Consider the following 9,337-nt stretch of genomic DNA (forward strand, 5'->3'; position numbering starts at 1 on the left):
TATGAAATTCCTGGGGCTCACGCTTGATAGGAAACTTTCTTGGTCCTCTCACATGCCTTACCTTACGACATGTTGTATGTGGTCCTTCAGTGCCCTATGTGTCCTAAGCGGTACTTCCTGTGGAGTAGATCTGCCCATCCTCCTCTGTTTGTACCAATCCCTTGTCTGTTCAAAGCTAGGCTATGCACGTTTCATTTATGCATCTGCACATCCTCCCATCTTACACCACCTAAAAACAATCCACCATTGCAGAATCTGTTTGACCACTGGCGCCTTTTACGCAAGCCCGATTGAAAGTCTCTATGCAGAAGCTGCCGAACTACCGCAGTCATACCAATATGATGTTCTCTGCACGAGATATGCATGCCGTTTGTTTGCCATACCTAGCCACCTGTCCCATGCTTCATTCTTCGATGACTCCTTTGACCACAAGTAGGGAGTATGTCCATCTTCTGTGTTAGCCCCTGGAGTTCATTTTCTGCTATTACTCTGACAGCTTCATTTCATGCTACCTGTCACTTTCCTGATGGGTGTAAACCCGTCACAACCTTGGCTTCATGCAGCAGCCCATATTCACCTTGGACTTCATTCATTTCCTAGGTGAATTACTCCAGATTCAATTTATCACTGTAAGTTTCTCAATATTTGTGCGGAGCTTAGTGATAATAACTTTGTGTACACTGATGGCTCTAAGACTGAACCTGGTGTCAGGTGTGCCTTTGTTGTTGGCACTGATGATTTTTTGTTTCAGCTTCCACAACAATGCTCAATATTTACAGCAGAGTTCTTCACCCTGTATCAGGCCACACAGTACACTCGGCAACACAGGCTTTTCAATTGTGTCATCTGGTCCGATTCTCTCAGCACCCTTCAAAGCCACGGTGTGCTGCACACAGTCATCTCTTAGTGCAACGGTCCAAGAAAGCTTCCACTTGCTCACTCTTGAGGGAGCCACTTTGATGTTTATGTGGGTTCCTGATCACATCGGTCTAATGAGAAATGAGACTGCTGATGCTTCTGACAAGGCTGCTGTCCTTCTACCTCAGCCCGCTAGTTCTTTCATTCTTTCTGATGATCTCCATGTTGCCACCCATCAGCTGGTGGTGTTGCTTTGGTGTCACCACTGGTCTTCCCTTCATGGGAACAAGCTCCGGGAAATTAAACTTCTCCCAGTGGCATGGCCGACCTCCTCTCTACACGAGGAGATCATTTTAACTAGGTTGCATATTGGGCACTGTCATTTTAGCCACTGCCATGTGTCAAGTAGTCATCCCCCACCATGTTATCCTCATTGTCATCAAACTTTGACAGTTCACCAATTCCTGCCCAGTTGCCCTTGTTTTTAACCACTTACATTCTATTGTATGTTTGCTGTCTGAGTTATTGGTTGTTTTAGCGAACAGTGTGTGGGCTGTCAATCACATTTTATTTTTTATTCATTGTAACAGTATGGCAAAGGAAATTTAATCTTTAGTTTGGGAACTCTGTTGTCTCTAGGGCATATTCTGTAGAACTTTCTCCAAGAGGAAGTGCTTATTCTTAGCTCTCTTTCCTTCCATTGATTGGGCTTAATGTGTATGATGTGTTCACATCGAGGTAATAGATCTATCTCCTCTGGTTTAAAGACTATGTAAGCTAGCCAGTATCAATTTTGTCTCATGCTGGCTGGGTATATAGAGCATGTCCGAGGCAAGCAGTGGGGCTGACGGAACTGAGCAACCAGGAGGCGCAACTGTCGTGCGCTGCAGCTGGAGCACAGTGTGCGAGAGAGGCGAGTGATGGATGGACTGCCTTGGTGTTAACACCGGATGTTGATCTGCTCTCTGGTCCTCAGACGTTGGTTATGGGGCTCTGTTTCCATCTGCTGGAGTTGCAGTCTTACCGATAATCTTTCCAGTGAGCATCATTCCAATAACAACTGTGGTTATCACAAAAATTAAAGAATTGCGCAGGATCGTTCGTTGTATAAAAACTTTCTCAGTTCAGATTCAGATTATGATACTGGTGCTGCTCATTACTTGTCGTTAATTAATATTTGACTAAGCCGGGTACATGCTAATTGGTTGGGAAAGAGGCATTTTGGTTTTCATATGTGAATACCAGTGAATGTTCTTTTCATTAGTTAAAGAGAGATGTGTAATTGTTAAGGTTTTTAACTCATAATTAAGTTGCGGGGTTGTTTTCTTAATTGTGTGGGCACTATTTTATTGTGTTTTATTTGCATGTTAAAGACTGCTATGTATGTATAAGGTCGTGGGAAGAAATGTTTCTAATAGCAGATTTATGTGCATTCCAGAAGGCTTTCTTGTTCTGGTTTTAATGTTTATGTACCTTGGCCCAGTGGAGTAGGCGGGTCATGTGGGTCCGTTTGGAGAGCAAGAAGGGCATGTGTCCAGAGCAGGACAGTAAAATTCTAAATTGTATTTTCTTCCTGTAATTTAGCACTCTTATTGAGCTATAATTGTCTGAGTAGCTTATGCTTAAATGTGTGGTAATTAAGCTTGCAGAAATTTTGCTTTGTACAAAGTTTGCTAAGATAATGTTGAACGTTCAATAATTTTTAAATTGGGTAAATATTTTTTTAAATGCAATTATGCTTGTGTCTTTTAAATGTTGAGTTTTTTAGCATATTTTATTTAAGGTAAAGGTAAACTTTAGCCTGGTTGTGAGGCGAGTTTCTTTCTGAGTTCACTTCGAAAGCCTTTGCTTAAATTTTTGGTATTACTGAAATGGTTTAAAGAGAATTTGATAGTGATTGTATTTATTTCAAAATTTGTTTGCTAAAGGATAAAGAGTGTAATGAATGTAAATTGTATAGTATATTTTTTTGAGTACCAAGGAATGTGAACATGTGCTGAGGAACTACACTATAATAAATTTATTATATGTGCAAACTTGGGCCTAGTCCTTCCTTAATCAAAAGTGAGAGCGTGTTCCAAAGATTTTAAGTCAGCGCTACAAATGATAGCAGAGCGTAGTTCCTCTGTTTGCATTACATTACTTGGTGCTTTGTTAGCTGTATAAGTAATAGAATTATATTGGGTTGAGGGCCTTGTTTAAAATTCCCTGTGTGTTTCCAGCTCCCCTGCCATGGCAGTTCGCAGTGTGTATCTAAGGAAAGAACCAGTGCAGTATGAACTTCGAATAAGAGGGGAAGGAGACGAGGGCAGCATGGCCGAATTGAGCCAGCGGTTGCAAAGTATATCAAACAAGCCTGTAAACATCACTGCCGGTGCAGTAGGCGAGGTGAGTAACGCATGTGCCACATGTCTTTCCTTATTGGGTGTTGTAAAAGAAGGCATTGAGTTTTCAGAAGGTTCTAGTCCCTCCCAAGCTCAATTGTTATGGTTACATGCTCTGGTGGATCACGTGGCTAATCGAGTTAGTGATATTCAGCTTATTTGTGAAGGCAATAAATTTCTGAATGATATACGGGTGTTGCAACAAGAATTAATTTCAGTGCAAAGGACCCTATTTACTTATAAATGGCGGGAAGGCGAAGGGAAGCAAGGTGTAGAGGAAGGTAGAAGGGCAGTCTGAATACTGCAGTCCGGAGTTCGGAACAGTTTAGTAAACTGCCGAATCCCGTGTTACCGCTACTTCAGGTAGTACGTAGCTTATCTGTAAAGGACGTTAATAGTATAAAAGAGTTATTATGGTTGATTGTTAAGTTGGAAAACCAAGCTCATGTATTACAAGTCTCGTAAGGATTAATCTGTCATTAATTTATCCACTGGCTGAAGGACAGTGAAGTCGGGTAATTAGTGAAGTGTGCCACGGTGGTTCCTTGTTTTGTCTACGTCAGACAATTTTGAAAGAGTGTTTAGGTGAACAAAGGCGCAAGGATCTTGTAGACGATTATTTTTATCATGTTCAGGATAATGATAAGTCATTGTCTGAATATGTCGATAGGGTGAGAACAGCTATGATAGCCCTATGCATTGAAGTAACCAAGGTAGAAACTGTGAGTAGCCTGCTTGAAGGTATGCATCCGAAAGATCGGTCTCAGGTGATCTTTGCAGATAAGCCGTGGTCATTTCGTGATTTAGATAGATTGGTAGTGGGAATAGAAAATGTGCAGCATTGTGATATTAAGCACAAAAGAGAGTGATCACCTGATACCAACCTTAAAAGCCAGGAATTTAAAAAGGAATTTTCGCAGTGTCAAGGTCAGACTGTGCACTGTTTTAGACGTGGGAGTTTTACGCACCTTGTACGTAGCTCGGTACGGGCTTTTGTTGAAGTTTTGAGAACATACCTTCACCGAGGTGTCAAGCAGTATATTGCTCCCTCCTACGTATATCTCGCAAAGAGACCATGAGGATAAAATCAGAGAGAGTAGAGTCCACACAGAGGCATACCAACAATCCTTCTTTCCACGAACAATACAAGACTGGAATAGAAGGGAGAACCGATAGAGGTAATCAAGGTACCCTCCGCCACACACCATCAGGTGGCTTGCAGAGTATGGATGTAGATGTAGATGTAGATGTAGTTGCCCTAAACTGTGTGATCATAATAGCTGACGCCAGAAGGCACCCCAGGGGTTGAAGGGAGTTAGGCCTCCCCGCGGGTGTTGTAGGGTATGTGCGGTTAATACTTCTTGCCTCCCATTTGCTTGGGTGTCTGTGGGTTTGGAGCCGGTGCAGGTGTTGCTGGGAGTAGTGTATCTCTCCTAGATTATAAGTGGTATATGGATAATAGGACTCGTGCCGGTTTACCACCCTTACCGAAAGTGATTGTAGATTCGTGGCCAATGAACATTTAAATGTTGTGGGTAGTATAAAGTGTAAATTAAAGATTGGTGTATTTTCATGGCTTTGGTGGTTTTTAATTATTCGGGGCTTGTATGTATCTGTTTTGCTCGGATATGATTTTCTTGTTAAAACGGGTTGTGTATTAAATCATGCACGAAAGGAATTTTCCTTTAATTTTCATCCAGGGGTAAAGTATCAGCTATATGATCAGAAGAAGCTACGTAGTGTGTACCATGTGCAGGAAGAGGGTTCTGATTTTGATCTTGGACATCTTTCCCGTCAGCAGGCTAGCAAGCTTTTAGATGTGCTTCACCAGTTCCCTGATGTTTTGTCCAAAAAGTTAGGAGTGACACATCAGCTGTGTTATAAGATAAGGCTCAGGGATTCAAACCCTGTTAGACAGTCACCTTACTGGCTATCCCCTCCTAAAATGAGGGAGTTATATAAGATTGTAAGTAAGATGTTAGAGGAAGGGGTTGTTAGACTGTCAGTGTCACCGTATGCCTCGCCAATTTTTTTTTGTGCCAAAGCCTAATAATACGGGGTTTACGCCAGTGGTAGACTACCAGTTGTTAAACCAAAAGCTAGTGTACTTGGTTTTTGGGAGCTCATGTCTTTTCCGTATTGGATTTAAACCAAGCCTATTATCAAATCCCATTGCATGAGGAGTCTAAACCATTAACGGCTTTCTGCACTGATTACAATCTGTACTAATTTAACCACGTGCCATTTTGGTTGGCTACATGGGCGGCAGTACTCTCCCGACTGTTAGATTCCGTCTTTGGCGAATTTAAATTCAAATTTGTCTACAATTATCTAGACAACATGGTGATCTATAGTAAGAATTTTGATGAACATCTTGAACACCTTAAATTAGTGATCACGCACTTGAGGGAAGCGGACCTGACTGTAAAACCAGGCAAGGTCACATTAACAAAAAAGGAAATTTCCTTCTTGGGGCATATTGTGTCAAACCAAGGGGTTAGAATAGATCAGTCTAGAACTAGTGCGATTCATAAGTTTCCTACACCTCGTGACAAGAAAGAAGTAGCCCGTTACATTGGTATGTGCAATTTTTTTCTAAAATTTGTACCGAATTTTGCAGGGTTAGCAGCCCCTATAAATCAATTAAGGAAAAAAGGGGAGAAGTTCCAATGGGGGATAGCCAGCAATCAGCTTTTGGGGCGTTTAAACAAGCCATTAGTAATGCGCCAGTGTTAGCTATTCCCAACTTCAGTTTGCCTTTTATTGTACAAACTCACGCATCAAATACCGGTATTGCTGCAGTTTTGTTGCAACTACAGGAAGGGGAACGTCGACCCATAACTTTTGCTTTGAGGGTATTGTCTGATCCAGAGCATAACTATTCTGTTTATGAGCTAGAAGCTTTAGTGGTGTTGTTCGCCATTGAAAAATTTAAGTTTTATCTTGAACATCGGAGGTTTCAATTGGAGGTGGACAACCAAGCTCTAAGTTGGGTTTTGCCGCAGCCCCAAAAAATGGGTAGGATAGCACGTTGGGCTATCAGGATATCAGCATTCAAATTCGACGTTGTACATATTAAAGGTTCGCAAAATTCAGTTGCGGATGCGCTTAGCTGAAGACCAGGAAGTCTCCCACAAAGGAGCTTTGCCGGCATCATTCTCAATGAATAATGCGGAGGTACTGCAAACTCAAGTAGTAGGGGGAGTGTTGACCGAGATTCCTGAGTTGTTTCGAAATCTGAGGGAAGAGCAAGAGAAGGATCCTGACTTGGCAGTGATACAAAGGAAACTGCGCAATGGGCAGGGGTTAGAAGGATATTCCTTGGAAAAACGCATGCTTTGTTATAAAGGGTGACATGATCAGAAAGAAAGAATTTGTTTGCCAAAAAGTTGTACCTGCAGTGTTCAGGTATTATCACCAATCAGTGTGTGGAGGGCACCTAGGAGGTATGAAAACTTTGGCTAAAATCAATGAACATCTTACCTGCAAAGGGATGGCCCTGGAAGTTCGGAAGCTGGTTAGAGGTTGCGAAGATTGTCAACATGGAAAACCAGACGTGGCGAGAGGTAAAGGTTATTTGCAATCCACAAGGGAGTTCCAGCTGTTTCAGAAATTGTTTATTGATTATGTAGGACCCCTCACGCGAACTAAGGAAGGTGACATGTTCATCCTTGTAGTAGTGGACACTAGAGATGGGCAAAACTGTTCTTTTCAGAGATCGGATCAGAACTGTTCACTCCCTGAAATGAATTAGCTCTTTTTCATGACTCACCACTCATTTACAATAGAAAATAAATGGAAGGCACATTGCCCTTTAAACTTGGTTTATTCCAGTACTATACCTGTATTTTGATCTTATTTGATCCTATTTTGAAGTAACACAGATAATGAGTAAGAATTTTGTATTGTTTATTGAAATTTCCACGATATTACAAAGTTTTTGATTATTGATTTATTTTGCACTATCGTGGTTTTTTGGGTGATCGGAAAATGTTGTAACTTGAGATTTACATTAACAATATATTTGGCTATAATGTATTAAAATTTCATTAACCTCATACAAATACATCACATGCCATATATTTTTAAAGTGAACGTTTCCTTCCGAAGACGCCTAAAATCGCAAAATCCGTACCAGAATAAGAAAAAAAAATAAATAAATTTGACTGTAAGACGAAAGTGCTGCATATAGCCTTACGCAGAATAAAACAAGGAAAATATTGGTGTATCACATTTTGCGATACGTTTATCGGTTCGCTCGTAATTAAAGCGTAAATTCGAGTGTCCATAATAAAAATCCTATAGTAAGAGGAGTCGTCAGGAACCTAATCTGATCAGTTTAAACAAATAAAAATAAAATAAAAATAAATGATGTATACATAACATAATAATGTAATATACATAGCGGTATTACTACGAAGAACAATATCCAGTAGAGACGAACTCCGATGCAGAAGCACTGAGTCGAGCAGGTCGAGCCGCGAGCTGTATTACTGCGTGAGCTAAGACGGCAGAGACCAGGGTGACACCTGAGTTGCTTTGCTCAACGCTCTGGCTAGAGTCGAGAACGGTGGGGTGAGCGTTCAGCGGGCGAGTTCCGAGGGTGGGGGGAGCAGTGAATGGCCACCAGTCACCCGCTCCGAGACAAATCGTCCGTTCTCTTGCGAGCAGGTTGTTGCAAGTAGTTCCTATGTTCTCCGCTAGGAGGCTCTCTGTCCTGTTGCTCGCATAAACTGCCCAGAGGGCAGGACGTGCGACTGAAATGATCGCCGACAGAGTGCGATGCTAAGTTAAGCTGCGCCAGACACTGCACGCGGCAGACGACGCACAGAGATGGCACGGCATATGTGAAACACAAAATCCAATGGGGCACTGCACAATGCAGGCAGCCAAGGTACAAGCAGGGCAGAGGCCGGCGCTGGCTGTGTTGTGTGGCGTGCACTGTGCTCTGACCAGCAGAGGCGCCGCTGATATGCTCTCTCTCTCTCTCTCTCTCTCTCTGCCGTGGGAAACGTTTGGAGCTACCGTTCTTTTTTTCTGAATCACTGATTGTTCACTCCTTTGAAAGATTCAACTCTATGTATCAGTTCAGGAGCGGATCCCCCATCTCTAGTGGACACCTTTACTTGGTTTGTTTGGCTGATTCCAAGCCGAAGTACCACTGCTCAGATGAGTATTCAGTATTTGGCATTGATTTTTACCACATTTGGCCCACCGCGAAGTTTAGTAAGTGATAATGCCCCTGCATTTTGTTCCAGACAATTCCGTAGGTTTTGTTTTTCACAAGGTATTTGACATTGAACCACTACGCCGTACTATCCGCAACCTTCATTTGTAGAACGGATTAACCAAAATTTAAAATCAGCCTTAATCATTTATCATTCAAGGGCTCTGAATAAGTGGGAGCAATTGCTGAGGCGGCTTAGTCTTGCATTCAGCACTGCACAACATAAGAGCCATGGGACTACTCCTGCCAAGTTACTCCTTGGTTATGAGATTAACACACCTTTAAGTAATCTGTGGTGCTTGAAAGATATCCTACCAAAGCGTGTTGACCCTGATGAGTTGCGGGTTCATTGGGAGGCAGCAGAAAGAACATTATTTTGGCACACCGCCGAGAAGAAAAAGCCTATAATAAGGGAAGGCATGCAGTGTTGTTGGCAGTTGGAGACCGAGTCTTTGTCAAAAATTTTTGGGGGCAATCGCACCGAGATAATGAAGTGGTCAGCAAGTTAGCACCCAGATATGTAGGCCCATGACAGGTCGTTAGAGTTCTAACCCTGGTAAACTTCCTGGTACAGGACCTGAAAACACACAGGGAGTTTCGAACCCATCTGAAACAACTCAAAGTGGGGTGGCCCAGGGGAGTTTTGGTTTAAATGGGGGAGATGGATGTGTTCACATTGAGGTAATAGAATCTATCCCCTCTGGTTCAAAGACTATGTAAGCTAGCCAGTATCAATTTTGTCTCATGCTGGCTGGGTATATAGTGCATGTCCAAGGCAAGCAGTGGGGCTGACGGAACTGAGCAACCAGGAGGCACAACTGTTGTGCGCTGCGGCTGAAGCACAGTGTGTGAGAGAGGCGAGTGATGG

This window comes from Schistocerca cancellata, chromosome 2, assembly GCF_023864275.1.
Source record: "Schistocerca cancellata isolate TAMUIC-IGC-003103 chromosome 2, iqSchCanc2.1, whole genome shotgun sequence".
Lineage (NCBI taxonomy): Eukaryota > Metazoa > Arthropoda > Insecta > Orthoptera > Acrididae > Schistocerca > Schistocerca cancellata.